Source organism: Leopardus geoffroyi, chromosome B3 (assembly GCF_018350155.1).
Source record: "Leopardus geoffroyi isolate Oge1 chromosome B3, O.geoffroyi_Oge1_pat1.0, whole genome shotgun sequence".
NCBI lineage: Eukaryota > Metazoa > Chordata > Mammalia > Carnivora > Felidae > Leopardus > Leopardus geoffroyi.
The window spans coordinates 106,821,665-106,845,722 of NC_059337.1; the positions used below are offsets into that span (position 1 = coordinate 106,821,665).

Genomic DNA, 24,058 nt, shown 5'->3' on the forward strand with positions numbered 1-24,058 from the left:
TTCAGGGTATTTAGCACCTTTTAGGTCCCCAGATGAGCTTCTTATTTCCCATCCTTTCTACCTAAGAAGCTAGCAACTACACAGCAATCTATCATTCATTCACTAATACGCATTTTAGAGTGCACAACACACACTACTGTGTTGGGAGGGATTCAAAGGTAAATCAGATGTGCTCTCTTAGGGAGCCTGTGATCTGACAGAAAGAGAATAAATATATGTGTGTATATAAATATATATATTTATATAAATATATATATACTGTTTGATAAAAGAAGGGAAATTAAAATATGATGTGAGTCTGAAAGAGTTTCATGTCCCTGCAATTAAGGTACATACTTTTAAAAAGGAAAGCATCTCTATTAATCAAAATAGAATAGATAATGCTGAGGTAACCTCCAAATCTCAATGACTTAACACAGCGTTTTATGGTTATGTAAGATTGAACCATTGGAGAAAACTGAGTGAAGGGTACAAGGGACCTCTCTGTACTATTTTTGCAATTTCTTATAAATCTGTAATTACTGTCATATGAAAAGTACAAACAAACAGGCAAGCAAAGGGATACAGAACGTTTCATTTCTTGCTCGTGCAGCCTGTCCAGGCAGGCTCCACAGTCCTCACACGCCGACCAGCCTGAGAAAGGCCCCACCTCTCCACCTATAGGAAGCAGGGCAAGGGGAATGTGGCCAAGCACACAGCTCTTAAAACTTTCACCTCAGTGAGGTGCATGACATTGCGATTCATGTTCCATCGACCAAAGTAAATCACACGGCCATTCCTAACTTCCAGGGAATGGGAGTGTGCCCAGAGGAAAACCAAAAATACTTGTCAAATAACACTAATGACTATGGTATCCCAAGGTAGGTACACAACTGTACCTTGTATACACAAACTGTACAATCGGGCACTGGTTTTTGAAGAGTTTTCTCTCAAAAATAGTATTTTTGGCATGTGTTTACTCTTACGTATGATTTTCTTGTGACAGCAGAGTAAACTCTGGAAGGATTTTAACTGGAACACAGTCACCCAGATAGGTCAGCCACAGAATGGGCAACTCTGAAGCCCTCTCTGCATGGTCAGCTGTCTGCCCACCAGCAGCACACAGCTGTTACGATGCCTTCCTGAAGGCATTATAGGGAATCTGGATCGATGTGGGTAATGCCTGCTGGAAAGCAATCCCAGCTTCATCGGATATGAGTCTGAATATTAAAGTAGCCAAACTTCTTCAGTGCCAGCATTAAAGATGCTTTGTGCTGACTCTTCAAGTGCATGCTGTAAGAAAATGATCAAACAGCAAGCCACAAGGGACGACCCAACCCTCTCACCCACAGAGCCTGCAACACCAGCACTTCTCATTAAGTCAGGAAGCTTAGGGAGTTCTCCAGCCCAGGCAGGGATAACAGAAAGAGAGCTCTGTGAGACTTGAAGAAAGGGGAGCCCAGGGGAAAGGGGACTATAGTCAGGCAACAGAGGATAGCAGGGAAAAAGCACTGTGGAAAAGCACCCACGAGGGAGTGACAAGTACCTGAGGACAAATCCCTGCTCTGGCTCCTAGACAGCGGGTGCCTCTGAGGCAGATCACTTACCCTCTTCAGTCCTCTCTTCATTTAAAGTCAGAGGATTGAGTCCCCTCCCAACTAAGAAGCAGATCACTTGTGTTTAAGTAACAGCTCTGTTCCTAACTGTGTGACCTCAGCGAGTGCTTAACTTCTCTGTGCCTCAATTTTCTGTAAAATAAGGATAGAAATAGACCTCATCCACAGGGTGGTTGTCATGAATGAATGAGTTAACATATGTAAGTCCCTTAGAACAGTGCCTGGCATGTAGTAAGGGCTAAATAACTATTACCTACCATTATTATTGTTATTACTATTATTAATCAAGGTGGAAGACACAGATGCAACACTTAGAATTCTCAGCTCTGTGTCCTGGACAAGTTCATAAGAAGATACAAGGGTGTTTTAGATCAGTTTCCCAGCAAGTATGGGTTTAAAGATAAAAGGTAAAGTTATAGGTTATAAATCAAAAGAAAAAATGTTAAATTATGACTGTGCTAGCTTCTTGACATTAGAAAACACCAACTGCCTTCCACTATACTCTAAAGAAGGGCCACCTGCCTTTACACAGCCAACATTCTGCACCGTTCATGCCTCACCCTCTCGAGAACAGAAGATGGCCCCCCTAGTTGAGGCCTTCTGAGGCAGCATTTCCCTGGCATCACATAGATCATCCCCCTTAACTCTGGCAAATCTGGCTTAGATTCAAAACCATGGGTTTCCGAGAGTCACAGTTCATGCCAAGCACCTAAAGAGCAGAGACAGGAAAAACTATAACCTGAAATCAGGGTTGTAAGGATCAGAACAGGGTCATTATATTTACCTATAAATATAATTAATTATATTCAGATTTTTTTAAGATAAAAAGATTAGTATCTTTTATAAAGATATACTTTATAATTATATTTGTTCTCCACTTTACAATAATTTTTTATAATTATAATAAGTTATAGACAATGTATTTATCTTTTCTCTTCTCATTTATCTTTAATAGGCAACCAACCCACTTTGTCACTTTCCCCCTCATTCCCTTTACAGCAGGGGTAGTCAAGAAAACAACTATGCACGGGGCGCCTGGGTGGCGCAGTCGGTTAAGCGTCCGACTTCAGCCAGGTCACGATCTCGCGGTCCGTGAGTTCGAGCCCCGCGTCGGGCTCTGGGCTGATGGCTCAGAGCCTGGAGCCTGTTTCCAATTCTGTGTCTCCCTCTCTCTCTGCCCCTCCCCCGTTCATGCTGTGTCTCTCTCTGTCCCAAAAATAAATAAACGTTGAAAAAAAAAAATTAAAAAAAAAAAAAAAAAAGAAAACAACTATGCAAAGCAAGTCAAGACTGCACTCTAAAAAGATTACACATCAGGAAGCATCTTTATAAATGAGGTACACAGAGCACATCTGGAAGAGAGTATGACAAAGGGCCTCAGGAGAAAAATAAATGACAAGACACATCTGGGTAACTGCCAAACTGAAGCTTGAACAAATATTTTCCAAGATGCAGAGCTTACAAACCTAGAAAAAGAGCTCATAACTCAAAGATTTATCTGAAAACAAGACATTTATATCCACATGGATTCACATGGGTGATATAAATCTAAGAGGTACAGAAAGATTGAAAAAGAATAGAGTAAATATTGACTGTCTCGTTGTGATTGGAAAATATTCAAACTAGTAATGTAAAATTTTAAACTGCCGGAAAACATTAAATAACAGTTAGAAAGTTAATGACATGGTTTATACATTAGCTTTAGAGATTGTGCATGCTCCCGTAAATAATATGGTAACTCCATTTTTTTCAGAGCACAAACAATAACAAAGGTCATATAGACATCTTTGCTCCCCAAAACAAATTCTAGCTCTGAAACACTGAAGATTCTTCTAAACGATACTTCAGAATTTCCCTTTGATTCAAAAATAATTTCTTTAAGGAGACTCAAGTCGGAGGACAAACACTACCTAATGTCCAAACTTCTTGTAAAACTATAATAATCAAGAGAGTATAGTACTGGCTTAAAGACAGATCAATAGAACAGAATAAAGAGTCCAGAAATAGACCCCACACTTACATGGACAACTTTTTTTTAAGTTTTTATTTTAATTCTGATTAGCTAACATAAAGTGTTATATTAGTTTCAGGTGTACAATATAGCAATTCAACAATTCCATACAACACCCAGTGCTCATCAGGACAAGTGCACTCCTTAATCCCCATCCCCGACTTCACCGATCCCCCTATCCCCTCCCCTCTGATAACCATCAGCTTGTTCTCTATAGTTAAGAGTCTGTTTCTTGGTTTGCCTCTCTCCCTCTCTTTTTCTCTTTGCTAGTTTTCTTTGTTTATTTCTTAAATTCCACATATGAGTGAAATCATATGGTGTTTGCCTTTCTCTGAGCTTATTTCACTTAGCATAATGTTATATATATAATATATATATTATATATATTATATATATAGTAATAAAGTAATATAAGTAATAAAGTAATATATATATATAACATCTTCTTTATCCATCAATTAATGGACACTTGAGCCACTTCCCTAATATGGCTATTATATATAATGCTGCTATAACATAGAGGTACATGTATCCCTTTGAATTAGTATTTTTACATTCTTTGGGTAAATACCTAGTAGTGCAATTGCTGGCTCATAGGGTAGTTCTATTTTTAACTTTCCGAGGAATCTCCATACTGTTTTCCAGAGTGGCTGTACCAGTTTGCATTCCCACCAACAGTGCAAGAGAGTTTGTGGACAACTTGTTTTCAAAAAAGGCAATTCAAGAGAGAAGGGAGAGTCTTTCCACAAATAATGCCAGAAAAAACAGATATCCACTTAAGGAGGGAGGAAGGAAGGAAGGAGGGAAGGAAAGAAAGGAGGGAGGGAGGGAGGGAGGGAGGAAAGGGGGAAGGAAGTTAGTTCTTGCCGTATTTCACACCATATACAAATCTAACTCAAAACGGATCTTAGACTTATATGCAAAACTTGAAATTATAAAAGTTCCAGAAAAAAAAATAGGAGAAAACCTTTGTCAGCCTTGTGTTAGGCAAAGATTTCTTAGATACAAGAGTAAAATCCATAAAAGACAGCAATCCATAACAGAGAAAATCGATTAATTGGACTTAATAAAAAATAAGTCTTCTGCTCTTCTAAGAGACTGTTAAGAGAATGAAAAGACAAGCCACAGAATGAGAGAAAACATCTGTAAATCATATCTGAGAAAGGATTTGTGTACAGAATATATAAAGTACACTCAAAACTCAGTAAGAAAAAAATGTAATAATAACATGGGCAAAAGATTCGAACAGATACTTCATCAAAGAAGATATGTGGATGGCAAATATGAACAGAAAAGATGTTCAACATTATGAGTCATCAGGGAAGTTCAAGTTAACAGTGCAATGAAAAATCACTACACACCTATTAGAATGGCCACAATTAAAAAGACTGACAATACGACATGTCAGTGAGGATACAAAGGAACTGGAACTCTCACAAGGTGGTGGGAATATAAAATGGTACAAGCACTTTGAAAAAAAGTTTGGTGGTTTTTTACAAACTTAAAACTATACCTACCTTATGATCCAGCCATTCTCTCCCAGGTATTTACCCAAGAGAAATGAAAGCATATGTCCATATGAAGACTTGTACATAGTGTTCACGGCAGCTTCATTTGTAGCAGCCCAAAATCAGAAACAATTCAAGTGGTTCTCAATAGATAAAATTGATAAACAAATTATGGTGTTTCCATGCAATGGACTTAGCAATAAAAAAGGAGTGAAATATTGACACACCCAACAATATGGATGAATTTTATAATAATGATACTGAATAAAGGAAGCTAAACCAAAAAGGAGTACATATTATATAATTACATTTATATAAAATCTTAAAAAATGAAAACTAGTATAGTAACAGAAATCAGACTGGGGCTAGGGGTGGAAGGGATGGAATATAAAGGGGCACCAAAAAACTTTTTCGGGTGTGGGAATGTTCATTATTTTGATTGTCATGATGGTTACACAGATTTATACATGTCAAACTCAATACACCCTTTAAATACGTGCGGTTTGTTGTATGTCAATTATACCTCAATAAAATTGTTTTTTGAAGAAAAAAATAGTAATTTTATGCATTTACTCACCAAAATGTGTTGAGCACCCACTCTGTACCAGGCACCCCTACAGGTATAGGATATAACAGTGAACAAATTAGACAAAAAGCCATTCTGTGGTCACCTCTAAACAAAAATATTACCTTCTTTCTTTATTTTAAAAAATTATTTGTTTAAGTCCAAGATAAAAGTTAAAAGCTGGTAGAGTCAGAAGAAGGTCCTCCCCTAACATTTGCTGGGCCTGAGGCAAGAGTGCAAATAGAGGCTTACAGCACAAATTTCATATATAAAAGCAATAAATCACACTGTGCCTCTTCCCAGCCCACATTCTCTCCTGGGCCCCAAGAGCTAGAGGCTAAGGAGCTGCTCTTACAGGGCCCTCCCTACTCCTGGCAAGCCTGAACGAGGGCATGAAAATGCGGGGGCAGGACAGAAGCTGGGCCTCCGGGAACCCTGAGAGGACTCACAGAACCAAGCTTCTCCTGCAACTCCCAATTCCCAGACTTGGGACTTCCAGAGGCCTCCCAAAACAAGCCTGCCTGAGCAGAGCAGAAAGCAGGAGTGCAGTTACCTGGGGAGCCCGGGCAGCCTCAGCACCCTTTAGAGTCCAGGACAGAAGCTGTAATATTCTCCTTCTTCCTTGTGGACTCCCACAATCTCACCTCTGAGTCCTTGCCTGGTCTCATTTGCTCAATTGGTTTCTGAACTTGGAAAAAAATAAGTTCTACAAGATGGGAGAGTTTTTAAGTCTTTAAATCTTTGGGTCTCAGTGTTCGTGATACACAGAGCCCTCTTAAGAACAAGATCCAGGTCACAGAGTTCCCTCTGGCCTGGGTTTAAGGTTAGTACAGATCAGGAATAGAATTCAAGTTTCCAAGAGACTGCATGGATTTCAAAAATCCTGTAGGCAAATCGTATAAAAGACAAATGGAAAGCATTTAGTAATAGGAAGCCTACAAACTTAGGGTCTTAAAACAACACTAATTATCTCAGAGATTTTAAGGCGGAGAAGTAGACATTCCTTTCAACAGGTATTACCCACATGTCCTGGGTTTCATAACTTCATCAAAATAAAAATCCGAATCAACATTAAAATAATTGCAGAAATAGCCTCTCATTCCATGAACCAACCCAAAGGAAGATGGATGAAAATATGAATATTTTATACACTTGAACTGTGATGAATTTAATCTTTCCTTCAACATATTTTTGGTGAGCTCGAGAAACCATGCCAAGCCATGTGAAAGTTACTAAGTTGTGCAAGACACTGACCAGGTTCTCAAGAGTCCTGGAATCTAAATATTTAACATAAGGTCATATGTGATAAATACCATGGAGGTGGGACATCCAAGAGTAATGGGAACAAAACACAGAGAGAATGTGCATAAGCAATCACTTTTGCTGGCGTGACAATGAAAACACACCAAAAGGAAAGGCATGCAAGCTAGGTTCAAAGACAAATTTTGTCCCAATCTCTACAGGGTGCATGAACAACTTATTCAATAAGAGGTCATCCAGTGGCTGCTTCAACTACTCCAATATAGCAGTAATTTACTTTTATTGTACTTTTGGGAAGTGATTTTTTTTTTAATTACTCAAAATGTCTTTCCTTATAACTTCCAACCATTGACCTTGGTTCTGCCACCTGGACCACCTAGAATCACTCTTCCATATGAAAATTCCTTAATTGTATGAATACTGTGATCATATCCTAAGGCTTCTTTTTTCCAGGTTTAATAATTACTCTAATGATGATGGTAAAATTAATTATAACATTGTATTCATTTCCTATTAGTGCAATAACAAATTACCACACGCTTAAGGGCTTCAAACAACATATATTTATCAGCCTACATTTATGCAGCTGAGAAGTGCGGGCTAAAATCAAGTTGTGGTCAGGGTTGCATTCATTCTGGAGGTTCTGAGGGGAGAATCATTTCCTTACCTCGATTCCTTCCTCCCATCACTCTGACCTCTGCTTCTGTAATCACATCTCCTTCTCTGACTTTGACCCTCCAGTCCCTCTCTTATGAGGCCCATTGTGATTACACTGGGCCCACCTGGATAATCCAGGATAATCTCCCCATCTCAAGGTCCTTATTAATCTCATCTGCAAAGTCCTTTTTGCCCTGTAACATTCACAGGTTGCTGGGATTGGTACATGGACATCTTTGGATGGAGAACACTTTATTTCGCCTCCTACGTCAGTTAAATTTTTTTAGCATTCACTGCATTCACTATGCCTCAAGCATGCTGCCGAGTGCTTTACCTGCATCACCCCCATGTTATCACTCCAACAATCCTATGAGGTGGGTCCTATTCTTGTCCTCATTCTACAGAGAGATTAATTAAGGCTCAGAGGCATTAAGGGCCTTCCCAGGCCATATGCCTAATTTTGTCAGTTCTCACAACTCCTCTTCATAACACATGGTTTCCAGAGGTTTTAGTCTCTTGTTCTCATCAGTAGACATGCTGCTATAACTTGTTACCATTAGGAAAAACAGAAGGGATGACAACCCAGACAGAGAAAATTATGTGAACAAAGGAGCAGAGGCAAGAAAACTAAAATTCTTCATTGAGGGAAGGCAAAAAAGCCAAATTGTTCTGGGCAAAAGGCATGTGTTGGGGAGTAACAGGAGATAAAATTGGAAAGGGGAGGGGGTGGAAGCTGGATTTTAGAGGGAACGGGATTTGGACTTAGGTAAAGGTGGACTTAGATAGGTAAACACTTCTATATGTCAAGGAGGAAAGTCGCCATTACAGAGGCAGAGATGACAACAACCTTAGGAATGCTTCAGGCAAATTAGTCCAGAAGACTACCTGGGGAAAAAAGGGAGCAAAGAAGAAGGAAAAGTGTACAGAAAGTACATGAGAAAAACTGTGAAACACCTCTGAAAAAACATAAAAGAATACCTGAATAAATGGAGAGCATATCCATCTCAACCAAATATTTGCTGTCTTTTATTTTATTTTTGTAGTCCAAGAAAAAAATGCTAAGGTTCATGAATAAGGACAAAAGAATGGCCAAGTGCATGTTTTGTTTTTTTAATGCTACTTTTTCTTTTTAAGTAGGCGCTACACCCAACGTGGGACTTGAACTCATGACCCTGAGATCAAGCATCACATGTTCTACCAACTGAGCCAGCCAGATGCCCCTGGCCAAGTACATGTTTAAAAAAAACACAAAAATAAAGGGGAAACCATACTACCTGACAATAAAATATATTACTAAGCTACAATAATTAAAATAGATTAGAACTAGTATGCTAATAAGCAGATCAGTGTAACAGAACAGAAAGTTCAGAAGCAATATAAGTAAAAATACATATTTAGTAGATTGTAAAGGTAGTAATTCAAATCAGAGGATGATAATAAATAATCAGTAAATGATGCTAAAGTGATTGGTTAAGTTGGAAATAAAGATGGGTTTCCATATCCAATTCAAAACCGATTAAATGTTGAAATATAAAAAAATATGACATTCAAGGAATAGAAAAAAAATGAGTATTTTTAAATCTCAAGGTGAAGGAATCTTTTTTATGCATAAAAGAAAGGAAATTAGTAATAGATTTGATCACACACATAGAATAACACTTCTATATGTCAAAAACACCAGTAAACACATCAAATAAAAAGCTGAAAAATATTAATAAAAGATACGTAACAGAAAAAGTTACCGTCTTTATTGCATAAAGATTTTTTACCAAGAGAAATACTACAGTAGAAAACCAAGTAAAAGATCTGAACTAAGAATTCATAAGTAAATGCAAATGGCAACAAATATAACAACAAAAAAAACCACTGGCTTCATTAGTATTCAAAAAATTAAATAAGTATGTCTTTGCTTCTAAAATTGATAAAAATTATTTTAGGGATAATACCTAATTTTTTTGGATAAACAGGCAATCTCACACAGTGGAAATACATATTAGGTCAATCCTTCTGAAAGGAAATTTCCTTTCTGAAAGGAATTTGTATCAAAAGTCTTAAGAACATTCATATCTTTTGACCCAGAACTTCACTTCAAAGAATTCATCCAAAGGAAATAACAAAAAAAAAGTGACCAAAGACTCAAATACAAAGATGTTCAAAATCAAGGAGTATTTCAGTAGTGAAAAAATGGAAAAAAAAAAAAAACCCACAAAGTTTCAGTGCTGGTAAACTTGATGCTTATAGGGCATCTACAAAATGGTATACTAGACAGACTTCATGTTGATAAAAAAACAGTGATATTAGAAGATGTCGAAAATATCCAGTAAAGTGAAAAAAAAAAACAAGTCAGTATACAGTATGTAGAAGACGAGCCCAAATGTTTTTGGCATATATGTACATTTGTGTGTATATAACAAAATACTAATTTATTTCATCTACTGAAGTTCTCCAGGTGGGCACTGCAACCATAAGATTTAATTCCGTGTGAAACTTGAGTGGGCTCAAAAAAACCTGATGTTATATTTTGGCCGTTACAGACATATGTGATTCAGGATATTAAGATCGTTGATATATAGCTGTGCTTCTCACCTATAAAATCTCCTCTAAATCTGTCTCTGCTTATCTCAAATATTGCCATTTTTCTCTAGAATGGTCCAGTCTTGTTTACTTAGCCCTTTTCATGGACCCTAGTGAAATATATATCATTAAAGCTTAAAAAGGAAACAGCATCAGGCAAAAATAAAGAGAAGCTTTCTCCAGACTACTTTACTAACAAAATCCTTCAGATTTCTCACTGATTCCTCATTATGAATCAAAGAGAAAGATTGAAAATGATCAATAAAATTGGATTATCAACTAAATTCATTTGAATGGATAATAGATTTTTTTTTGCTTTCTACTATTTTGTTCAACACAAACACACATAGATGTGTGTAACAAACACACATAGATGCAACTCAGTTTATACTAGAAATCAAAGTTCGATATATCTATTACTACAAAAATACTTTCTGATTACAGGAAGGAACCCTGTTCTTCCTCTCAGAAGCTCAAAACACACATTAGCTTGTCTTTAGTATTAGCTCATAAAATATACTATGATTTCCTTTCATTATTACTATAATTATTGCTATTTCAAAGTGATGCCTACTTATTGTAACCTGTCAAACAAATTGGAGCAATCGAAAGAAAGAGCTGGTAATTTTCTTTCAATAAATCCATTCTAGTCAGGAACCAAGGTTAACTGTTTGGCTGTTGTCCTTTGGCACTCTCTAAAGCACTTACTTTACTTCAGTTTTATAGGCTTAAAAAGAAAAAGTTCAGGCCATTAGCAAAATGTGCTGTGGTATTGCCAAGTATGAATCTATATACTTATAAGAAAACCAATGGAAATATATCAAAAGTGATTCAAAACCTTTACTAAGTCCAATTCTGAAGTAGGAAATTTTTTCCATAAATTAAGGTTAAAAATTCAACAAATTCAGCTTCACCCACAGGGAAAACTCAGCTTTTTCTCTAATACATATAACTAATTTTAGACAGTGAACTTCCTTTGCAGAATTCTCATTCATATAGAGAATAAGTGAAAATCTGTTTTTGGTGTGAAACTTGCAGGAGAAAAAAAATTTTAATTGGATCTTTTCTGCATTGTAAACTTAGCCTTTCCTAGACTCTAAGATTACCTGATTTCTCGGTATTCTAGAATGGAACTTTCTTGCCATGTTTTGCTTTTTTTGTTGTTGTTCTCTCAAACTTTTCAAAATAGGTGTCCAGAATCATTTTCAAACTCTTCCACTTTCAGCCTTTGGAACCCACTACATGCTCTGTACTTCATTTGATCTGGTTCTGCCTCTTCTGATTCTATTCCATTCCAGGATAGGTCCATCCTGGTGACTTGGAGGAGTCTTGGACACAGCAGACCTTTCCTGATGGCAATACTAGATGTATTGCCTAGCCACTGCCTCCATCTTTCCATCATTAAAATCATAACTGCATTTATCGACTTCACAAAGTTGTTGTGAGGCTTACACAAAATAGAGTCCAGAAGAGCTGTAAACTGAAAACCACCCTCTCCTCTGTACCTTCAGCTTGTATAGTGGTTAAGAACAAAGACTTTCAAGTTGACCTGACTAGTTCTCTTTTTCCAGGTATGTGATCCTGGGCACACTGCATCCTTTCTGTGCTTTAATTTCCTCATCTGCAAATTAGATATGAAAACATATCCACCACATATGATTATTGTAAGAATTACATGTGCTAATATTTGGATCCAGCAGTCCCAGTTCTGGGTACATATCCAAAGAAAATATCTCAAAGACATATCTGCATTTCCATGCTCATAATATATAATAATAATATATATATATATATATATATATATATATATATATATATATATATATATATATGAATATACATGTATGTAAAGGACTATTACTCAGCCTTTATCAACGTTTATTTATTTTTGGGACAGAGAGAGACAGAGCATGAATGGGGGAGGGGCAGAGAGAGAGGGAGACACAGAATCGGAAACAGGCTCCAGGCTCTGAGCCATGAGCCCAGAGCCCGACGCAGGGCTCGAACTCACGGACCGCGAGATCGTGACCTGGCTGAAGTCGGACGCTTAACCGACTGCGCCACCCAGGCGCCCCTCAGCCTTTAAAAAAAGGAAGAAAATCCTGCGAATCACGACAATATGAATGAACCTGGAGGACATTATGCTAAGTGAAATAAGCCAGATACAGAAAGATAAATACTTCATGATCTCACTTCAATGTGGAATCTAAAAAAGTTGACCTCATAGAAACAAAGAGTAGAAGAGTGGTTACCAGGGGCTAGGAGGTAGAGGGTTTGGGAAGAGGTTGGTCAACATATGCCAAGAAATAAAGAGAAAAAAAATGTGATAATATTTGAAAAGCACTTAATACATAGTATATGATCAATAAATGTAGGCTACCTTCATTTTATATCACTTCAGCCTTTCATTCTAATAATAAACCCAAAGTTAAAATATTCTTCCACCTCCAAAGTTTAAAACATTCATTATTTTCCCTCTGTAATTCCTCGACTTGTTCTCCTGGGGAAACTTATCAATAATATTTCCATGTAATTAAAGAATTTTTCAACAAGAAAGCAACCAATCTTACAGTCTCAAAATGTCAATTTCTTTCATGAGAAGCATTGATGATATTTCACCAAGTCCTTAGTGCAAATATTTTTTGATGCTATTCATAAAGGTCATTTGCATAAGCAATGACTATATGGAAAAAAACACTGAACTAAATATCATCAGGGCCATTTGAGTACCTACCATTCTTTAGATGATGTCTTTGTTCCACATATTCCCATATATTACTTTAAACAACTTATGTACCCTCTTTGGGCACGTTTATTCATCTGTCTACAAAGTCTGGATAATAATACATACTTCATAGAGCAGATGTAAAGATTAAGTGGTTAAAGATGCTAAATTTCCATTCCAAGTAAAATTTGATAAATTGAGGATATTAGCTGTATAGCAACTATTAAAAATAACAGACCATATCATGATCTCATGGTATTGAGATCAAGCCCCTCATTGGGCTTTGCACTGGGCATAGAGCCTGCACTGGGCATAGAGCCTGCTTAAGATTCTCTCTCCCTCTCTCTCTCTCTCTCTCTCTGCCCCTCTCCCACTTGCGTGTGCTCTCTCTCTCTCTCTCTCACACACACATGCAACAAAAAGTAATAATTAATTTTAAAAATAAAAATAAAATTGAAGGAAAAAAGAAGAGATTGTTAGACTGAATAAAACAGCATGACTCAAAGGTATGCAGTCTATACAAGACATGCTTTATAAAGATTTAGATAAACTAAAAGCTGGGGAGTAGACAAAGATACATGCAAACAATAAACATAAGAAAGGAACATGAGGTACACTTCAAAATAAGGAGTATTAGCATACTTTTATAATTACTTGAGAGACAATTTATCAGAAAGATATAACACTCATAAATGTGTATGCAACAAATAACAGAGCTTCAATTATATCAAGCAAAGCCTGAAAAAACTAAAGGGATAAATAGAAAAAATCCACTTTCATAATTGGAGACTTAAAAATCCCTCTTTCAGGGGTGCGTGGGTGGCTCAGCCAGTTGAGCAAGCATCCAACTTTGGCTCAGGTCATGAACTCGCGGTTTGTGAGTTTGAGTCCTGCATCAGGCTCTGTGCTGACAGCTCAGAGCCTGGAGCCTGCTTTGAATTCTGTGTCTCCCTCTCTCTCTGCCCCTCCCCTGCTCATGCTCTGTCTCTCTATGTCTCTTAAAAATAAATAAATGTTGGGGCGCCTGTGTGGCGCAGTCGGTTAAGCGTCCGACTTCAGCCAGGTCACGATCTCGCGGTCCGTGAGTCCGAGCCCGGCGTCGGGCTCTGGGCTGATGGCTCAGAGCCTGGAGCCTGTTTCCGATTCTGTGTCTCCCTCTCTCTCTGCCCCTCCCCCGTTCATGCTCTGTCTCTCTCTGTCCCAAAAATAAATAAACGTTGAAAAAAAAATGTTTAAAAAAATAATAATAATAATAAATAAATAAATGTTAAAAAAAAAAGTTTGTTTTAATCCCTGTTTCAGAAATGGTTAAGGAGTGCCTGGGTGGCTCAATCGGTTAAGCGTCTGACTCTTGGTTTTGGCTCAGGTCGTGATCTCACAGTTTGTGACTTTGAGCCCCACATCTGGCTTTATGCTGGCAGCACAGAACTTGCTTGGGATTCTCTCTCTCTCTCTGTCCCTCCCCCATTCATGCTGTCTCTGTCTCTCTCAAATAAATAAATAAACTTAAAAAAAAAAGAAATAGTTAAAATAAGTAGACAAAAAAACAGAAAAACAGTAAGGATATAGAACAGCTTTCCTGAACTAGAGTTGTAAAAAAAAAAATTTAACTTAAAAAATGATTTGAATAACTATTTTTTCCAATTTTTCCAAATATGATATAGAACTAGCACCATTCCACATCCATAAAATGCATGCATTAGGCATTATGAGTTATCGCAGAACCCCAGATACAGAAAATATGAAAACAAGATATTAATGTGACTTAATTGGCAATTACAGAACATTTATACCTAAAAATGGATTGGGATGGTGGTTACGTGGTTTTATACAATTTTAGACACTCATCAACTCATACACTTAAAATGAGAGCATTTTATTATATGTAAATTATATTTTGATACATTTCAGTGGGGGAAAAAGCACTAGGAGGTTCCATTAGTCCATTAGAATGTCTGAAATTAAAGAGTCTAACAATAGCAAGTAATGGTGAGGATATGGAAAACTTCAACTTTCATGTGTTGTTGATAGGAGTACAAAATGACAGAACTACATTGGAAAACTGTTTAGAATTCTAATAAAACTATAAAAGAGGCCTACCCTATGCCTTTCCATTATACCTCTAGGTACATAATTAAGAGAAATGTTTCTACAGGTCCACAAAATGGTATGTTCAATAATGTGCCTAGCAGCTTTACTCATCATAGCCAAAAAATAAGGGTAGAACCGGGGCGCCTGGGTGGCTCAGTCGGTTGAGCGTCCGACTTCGGCTCAGGTCACAATCTTGCGGTCCGTGAGTTCGAGCCCCGTGTCGGGCTCTGGGCTGATGACTCAGAACCTGGAACCTGCTTCCGATTCTGTGTCTCCCTCTCTCTCTGCCCCTCCCCCATTCATGCTCTGTCTCTCTCTGTCTCGAAAATAAATAAATGTTAAAAAAAAAATTTTTTTTTTAAAATAAGGGTAGAACCCAAATGTTTATCAACAAGTAAATGTTAATTGTGGTATATTCACATTGCAAAATATTTCAAAATAATACAAAAATAACAAACTCTTAATATACATAATGACATGAATGAATCTCAAAAGCATGTATTAAGAAAAAAAAACCAGACACATGAAAAGATGCTGATCATCACCCATCATCGGGGAAATGCAAATCAATACTACAGTGAGATATCATGTCACGCCCGTCAGAATGGCTAAAATCAAATCACCAAAAAATAACAATTTTTGGCCAGGATATGGAGAAAAAGAAACCCTCTCACATTTTTGATGGGAATGCAAACTGGTGCAGCCACTATGGAAAACAGTATGGAGGATCCTCAGAAATTTAACCGCACCACTAGGTATTTACCCAAAAAAATACAGAAATACTCATTCAAAAGGATACATGCACCCCTATGTTTATAGCAACATTATTTATGATAGCCAAGATATGGAAGCAGCCCAAGTATCCACGATTAATAAATGGAAAAAGAGGATGTGGGGTGTGTGTGTTTATACACAGACATACACACACACACAGACACACACACACACACACACACACACACACACACACACACACACGGAATATAACTCAGCCATAAAAAAGAATGAAAGCTCGCCATTTGCTATAGCATGGCTAGAGCTAAAGAGTCTAATGCTAAGCAAAATGAGTTGGTCAGAGAAAGACAAATACTGTATGATCTCATTCATGTGTGGAATTTAAGAAACAAAACAAATGAGAAGGAAAAAGAGTGAGAGACAAACCAAGAAACAGATTTTGAACTATAGGGAACTGATGGCTACCAGAGGGGAGGTGGGTGGGAGGATGGGTGAAATAAGTGATGGGGATTAAGGAGTGCACTTGTGATGAGCACCAGGTGATGTATGGAAGTGCTGAATCACTATATTTTACACCTGCAACTAATATAACACTGTATGTTAACTGGAATTAAAATAAAGTAAAATTTAAAAGAAGAGAAGGAAAAAAAGTCAGATACAAAAATATTCCCTTCATACAGGTACAACTATTATGTGGTGATAGAAGCCAGAATAACGATTGCCTCTGGAAATGGGGGACTGACTGGGAGCAGTTGTATGAATGAGCCTTCCTGCATGAAATGTTCTTTCTTGATTTAGGGAATTGGTACCTGATGTGCATCTACCTGCCAGTACAAATAAGATTTGTTTGTTTTTCTATATGTAAATTACATCTCAGTATTTTTAAAAAATTAAATAGGATAATGAAATTAAATTAAAAGTCAGCCTGACATGTGGAGGATGTTTAATAGATTATGCATATCACTATTATACGAACTTAAATACCTGCTACTAACACCTGCTAAGCAAGTGTAACTGTATGCACTTGGAAAGATAAGCTAAAACAAATTGAAAAAGGAAGGCACATGTGATTTAAGAAGTGAAATTGTGAAGGGGCCCCTGGGTGGCTCAGTGGGTTAAGTGTCCAACTTCATCTCAGGCCATGATCTCATGGTTCATGAGTTCAAGCCCCACATCAAGTCTGTGCTGACAGCTCAGAGCCTGGAGCCTTCTTCAGATTTTGTGTCTCCCTCTCTCTCTGCCCCTCCCCTGCTCATTCTCTCTCTCTCTCTCTCTCTCTCAAAAACAAACAAACATTAAAAATTTAAAAAGAAATAAAATTGTGAGTTGCAATTTCACAGAAGTGAGACACTGGAAAAAAATGCAAAACTTGTAGAGCCTATTGCCTTACAAATGGTTAGATAAACTTCAAAAAAGGTTCATTAATTACAAGCCATTGGAGTTTTGTCACTCGTATCATTTATTTTCAAAGTCTTCCATTTAGAAAGCAACAATGATAGCATGGTGCTTTTTTTTTTACAAACATTTTAAAGGCACTAGAAAAAAAAGGGATTTATTTTAAGAAAATAAATGGGTTAAGATTTAGGTCAAAATCCCACAATGATTTGTATTTGTCCTTAATTTGCTCCATGAAAAAAGCTGCTTTGAGAATCTCAGCATCCTCTTGGGATGCCCTTACTCCCAGGCTCTCTGCAAGAATACAGGCTGGTTTAGCAACGGAGGAGTGAGTCCTGTCTGGCAAAAGAACAAAGAAAACTTGTGCGTGTTCTCACAGGCACAAGTACACAGGGCTTAGACTTTTTTGCTTCTAGATGTCTCCCTGTGATCTCCTCACTTCTCCACCAGAGAAAACTAGCTATTCATTGATTCATTTATGTATTCTTTCATTCAAAAAATATGTCTTGAACACTCTTTTTAAAGTTTTTTTTTCCATGTTTACTCATTTTGAGAGAGAGAGAGAGAGAGAGCACAAGCACGTGAGTGGGGAAGGGCAGAGAGAGAGAGAGAGAGGGAGAGAAAGAGAATCCCAAGCAGGCACTATGCTGTCATCACACAGCCAGACACTGGACTCTATCTCGAGAACCTTGGGATCATGACCTGAGCCAAAATCAAGAGTTGAATGTTTAACCGACTGAGCCATCCAGGCACCCCTTGAACACTCTTTCATGCCAAGCATTGTTATGGGCCATGGAGACACAACAGTGAGAATCAGACTTCAGAGAACACAAAGTTTTCAAACAAGAAAAATGAACCAGGTATTCACAAGTGAGTTGCTATCACCAGGTTTCTGAATACAGGGCTGCTGATATAATCCTTCTTGCCTTACCATATCAATCAGAAAATATTGTAAATAAGTGACAAAACCTCTATCCTTAGAGAAAGAACAACCCTGTTTTAGCCTGTGAATGTGGAATAATAGGAAGGAAACTATTAAAGAACAGGGCTGAATGGGGGGAACCTCTTGAGTTTTCAAGGGAAGCAATCAATTTCTTCCACTGTGTCCTGGGGGAAGCAGAAGAGGATTCCAACTAATGGAAAGGAAGAAAATCCCTACCTGGAGCCACAGTCCACCTCATGCCCAGATTCTGTCATGATACAGAGGAACCTGGACAACCCTTGATGCTTTGATTCACAATCTTTTTGAATAGTAGACAGTGTAGTCAGGGTTGTGAGTCACCATGTTAAGGCCTTATTAATTTTCACACTTCATATTTCCATCATCAAAACTATAGAAACACATAGGCCCAAAGTAGAACTCCATAAACTTTACTAACCATGACCATATTTTATATACCAGTTCTAGCTGATTTCAAATACATTGACTGCAGCGATGTCTTAAAACATTCCATAACCATGGTTCAATTGTGCTCCCTGGTCAGCTCAGACTGGCAATACAAGGTATCAGGAAAGCAACTTACCTGAGAAATAATAGTATTTAATACTGATTAAATGCTTATAGTATAAGCCAGCCTCTGTTCTAAGTGCTTTCATACATAATAACTCATTGAAGCCTCATAACAACACTGTAAGGAAGGGTCTACTGATTTACAGATGAAGAAACTGAGACTCTCCTAGTTCAATCAACTTGCTCAACCCTGCACAATTAGAAAATGGTGGCCCATGGTTCAAACACAAAGCAACTCCAGATTCTATACTCTCAGACTACTGCCTGTCAGCTACTGCTGGTTAGCTCCTGATCTGAACTGGACAGCATCTCAAGGACTTTTCCAAGGATCATGAATATGCTACTTTTCTACCAAGCCCAATGCACTGTGCTGCTTTAAAACCTTTCAAAAGTTATTCTGACAATGAGTCAAGTCACATGTTAGCCAACACAGAGCATCAATTAGAGGTTATAGGAAACTATATTATTTTCTCTTGCTGAAGAAATAATGAGTCCTCCTAGAGTACTCAGATTTATAGACAGAAAGGAGATTGGTGGTGGCCAGGGATTGGGAGTAGGGAGAATGGGGACCTATTGTTTAATGGGTAGAGTGAGTTCTTGAGATGGATGGCAATGATGGTTGCACAATGTGAATGCACTTAACATCACTAAACTACATTTAAAAATGGTTAAGATGGTAAATATTACATTATGTGCTTCTTACCACAATTTGAAATAATATTTAAAAAAGATAATCATGAGTAAAAGTTAAATAAATAGCAAATCCTCCTGTTGCTTTAATAAATTACCAAATAGGTTAATATATTATCAAGGATCTTTTTGATACATCTTATCAGAACTTGTCAAGCTTTTATTTTGTTCTCTAAGGTTTAAAACTTCATTAACGTTTATGGATGCTAAATAATGATATTATAAGGATGCAGTTATGCAATCAACCTATATTCAGTCAGAACTGGTTAGTGCTTCTCCCTATCATAAATTGCTAATAAAGTAAAATCTATAAAACTTAATCACCTTATACATGAACTTGACATTGCAGATTCCCTGCATCAATTAAAAATTAAAAGCGTTTATAGTTTGCACTTTTTGTATGGTTTTTACAAAAGCACTAGCTTTGTGATTCCTAATGGTTTCCCTACATCTGTATAATCAATACTGTGTATGACCATTTCCTTAAAGAAAAGTTCAGTGAAATGTGATTTTAATATTAATACATTACATTTGCAATGGAGTGCTATTATCTCTGAAAGTGTTTTACATTGATTGTCTCTTTCTATATCCGCATTTCACTTAACAGCATCACCATGCACCCACGTGTTCAAGCCAGAAACAGAAATGATTTTGAAGTCGTTTTCATCTCCAAGTTCTACCCACTGTACTTTGTAAAATCTCTGCATCCCAACCCCTCTTGCTACCCACTGACCAAAGGTCTGGCCTCACCGTGTCTCAAAGGACTGCTGTGGAAGCCCCCTAACTCACCTCCCACCCATCACCCTGCTCCCCACTCTGACCTTCCACATTTGCCAGAGTGCTTTCTTAACACCAATCTGAAAGAGCTCCTGTCTTGATGAAGAAAACCTCAAATGATTCTCCATTATCAACAGAGAATAAAAGCTGAAATTTTCAGTATGGCACCCAGCAGCTTTGAGTGTTTCACAGCCCAGCCCCTATCCACCTTTCCCTCGTCCTTCCCCTTTTCCCAGGAGGGTCTCAGCACACACAGAACCACTTGTCAGTATTCCCTCATGTCAGCTTTACAAGTGTATTCATTTGCACTCACTGAACCCTCTCCCTAGAAGATCCTCCCGCACAATTTTCCAGCATGTGAACTTCTTCTAGACTCAGAGAAAGAAGCTAGTTCATGCAGGTGCCATGGACAACTCCATAGAGCACATGTTAGAGGAGAAAAAAAAATTCCCTGAACTCCAGCATCATACATGCCAGAACTATCGTAGATTAGGAACAGCAGTAGTTGAAATGATAAACATAGAGTTGATCAAGGCTCTCTATATAAAACTCTGAATTTAGAACAACTGCAAAATAGCTGAGAACTCTCTGTAATAATACTTTTGATGTCTGTGAGCCATCAGTCTGGGGTGAGCCACTAAAGGCCATGAACCAAGTTGGGATATAAGAGAATGGCAGTGACATCACGGTACAAGGAAGATGGAAGGAAAGAATCAGGACTGGAATAGTGACATGTCTCCTACCCCTTCCTGGCTACAGGTTCACTGGTGCTTTTATGAGGAAGGAGAAATAGAGTGATCTCAGGGATAAATCCTGGCCCAAATTTGCTTCTCTCCCTTCTCATTTTTCATACATGGCAGACATCACTCATCAAGCCCAGCATTCTTTTCCACACCATTCTTCTCATCCCAGCACCCATACCTAGAAGTTGGTATACACATGTACACACACACACACACACACACACACACTTCTGTGCCACCTTGTTCTCAAGGTCCTTAGTATTCACCCGGAGCACCTACCCAGACATTTTTCTACCTACTGTTTCTCAAATATTTCCAATTAAGTAAGCATCATAAAGAAGAGTAAGTTTGTATCCCAAGGGCCTGTGAATGTAACCTAGATGCATGATGCAGGAAGCTTAAAGTCTCACATTTGAAAACTGCATGTGAATTTCCTCCCTAATGCATCCATTTATTTTGTAATAAAACCTAATGATTTAAAAGGCTTACTACTGGAGAAAATTGACTTGGTCTAGTCTGGATTTGAGTTCCCTTGGTCCTTAGCCAGGTGCCTGCACATCTGTTTGTGATGCATAGTCTGTCCAATTCTGAAAACCATATGCAGTTTCATAGAAGCAGCCACTTCGAGGAGGCTGATTTTGCTTATGAACCAGCTATAATCTAGAGGCTTAAAGACAAAGGGGAATAAAGAGCTCTATACCCCTTCATCACCATTCTAGAAACCTAGACTCTGAGAGACTCAAAAAAAAAAAGGATTCCTTTTTGAAAAGCAAGAAGGAAGAAATATGGTTTTAAGCAGGTTCTGAATAGTCTTCTCCATGCTTTCTCTTGCTAATTTCTCATTCTTTAAAACTCAGTTCCAGAACCGCTTTCAGTCAAAGTGAAAGAAAAAGCATTTTCCAACCTTCCCTTCTGTTAAGATGCTTGACATAGCATTACATACATAGGTCTATCATATTTTTCCACTATAAAATATAATTGTTGCTTAATATATCCCCTTTATTAGACTATAAGTTTCTTGACAAAAGAGGTTTTTAAAAACATCCTATTAGGGTGCCTGGGTGGCTCAGTCAAACGGCCAACTATAACTCAGGTAGTGATCTCATGGTTCATGAGTTTGAGCCCCATGTTGGGCTCTCTGCTGACAGCTCAGAGCCTGGAGCCTGCTTTGGATTCTGTATCTCCCTCTCTTTCTGCCCCTTCCCAGCTCATGCGCGCTCTCTCTCTCTCCTCTCTCTCTCTCTCTCTCTCAAAATAAATAAACATTAAAAACATAAATAAATAAAAATGTTCTATCAACACTTAGCATAACACCTGGCATGTAAGTGTATAATAATAATCAGTGCCCATCTTTTCATCACTGTCCCTCATGGGCACTACCTTATAAAATATTGTCTACCAATAGTATTTTAAAAAAAAATTTTTTAATGTTTATTTATTTTTGAGAGAGACAAAGACAGAATGCGAGTGGGTTGGGGCAGAGAGAGAGGGAGGCACAGAATCTGCAGCAGGCTCCAGGCTCTGAGCTGTCAACACAGAGCCTGACATGGGGCTTGAACTCACGAACTGTGAGATCATGACCTGAGCTGAAGTCAGATGATTAACTGACTGAGCCACCCAGGCGCCCCTACCAAGAGCATTTTAAAGAACAAAACCATTAACCAATGTTTCCATTTTATTAATCAAAGACCTTTTATCTGGCTATGCCATAAACGTAAGTGAAAAATGTTTCTCAGTATTAAAATTACTTGTTATAACTTAGATTGTTGGTTTTTGGTTTGCTCATGTGGGTTCACGTAAGTTTTAGCTAAGGATATAAAGCCCCAATATTAAAAACGTATGTGTCAATTTAAAGTCATTCACAGGACTTAGCACATAACCAACCTCAGTTTTTGCTGTAAAATCATGGAATCCTAAGACAAAAGGAATATAAAGAATATTGCAAGTAATCTAGTTCAACTTCCCTGTTGAAAATAAGCCTCCTTTTAAACATCCCTGAAAAGAGATCACACAGTCTCTGCTCAAACCTTCCAGGGACGGAGAGTGCCCTACTTCATGCTACATTTGCTTTTGAACAAGTCTAACTCCTGAACCCACAGACTATTCCTGCCACATGAAGAGACAGCAGCAGACAGAGGCCAAGTAGACATGGAGGAAGCTGGCACGGTCCGCCCCACCTGGCAGTCAGGAAGTGGGCCCAGGGCCCGATTTACAAATCCCACGTGAAGACTTTTAGCCTGGCCATCTTTGCTGGGGTACCTGAAATCTTTTTTTTTTTTTTTTTTTTTTTTTTTGAGCAGACCCACACCTGTCCTCAAGCTGCCTTCCAGGGCAGCCTCCTTCATCTCAAGTGAATGCCCAGATTTCAAAGGCCAAGAATTGAATTGGAAAGAGACTGCAATGTCCCGCTGCCTACGAAATTCACCATTATTATTCCTGTGAATAGAAAATGAGGATCTAACCTGTACCAGTCAGTACCTGAAGGCCGCATCCCCTGTTTGAGGGCAAGGCTGCCAGGTGAGCCTGCCAGGGGCCGAGGAGGAGCTCTTAATGACAATTGTGCCAAACTAATCTCAGTGCAAACTACTGCATTTTATTATGTAAATTCTCAGGAATATTGAACACCTTACACCTTATCAAGGGCATCCACTTAGTTAATTTAAAAAATATTAACAGAATTAATTGATCATGATCTTTAATCATAACTGACAAGAATTCTTATTTTTTAAGTTAGCACTTTAGAGTTTTAAAGACATTCAAAGTGGTATGACATGTGAAACTTTTTTGCTGATTAGTCTTATAACTCATATTAACAGGAGCAAGAATTTACACTGTAATTGATTTAATAGTGGTCACATGAGTAATACATAAAAGATCCAAATCCTGGGGTGCCTGGGTGGCTCTGTCGGTTAAGCATCTGACTCTTGATTCTGGCTCAGGTCATGATCTCCTAGTTTGTGAGTTTGAGTCCCACATCGGGCTCTGTGCTGACGGCACGGAGCCTGACTGGGACTCTCTCTCCCTCTCTCTCTGCTCTCCTCTCTCTCTCTCCCTCTCTCTTTCTCAAAATAAATAAATAAGCTTAAAAAAATGCTTTTGAAAAAATCCAAATCCTACTTCTAAATACTTTGAATAGTTATTGATTCTGTGAACTCTGAAAGCTTATGAAAACGTGCTATGAGCCCAATATGATATTAAGATCTTTTTATGTAATCAAAGAAT

General features: G+C 38.0%; 1 protein-coding gene across 1 annotated transcript in view; it reads right to left on the minus strand.

The window, feature by feature from the left end:
- RTN1 (reticulon 1) overlaps nucleotides 1–24,058 on the minus strand; it is a 232,612-nt gene that overhangs the window by 188,656 nt on the left and 19,898 nt on the right. The gene's annotated exons all lie outside the window — the stretch shown is intronic.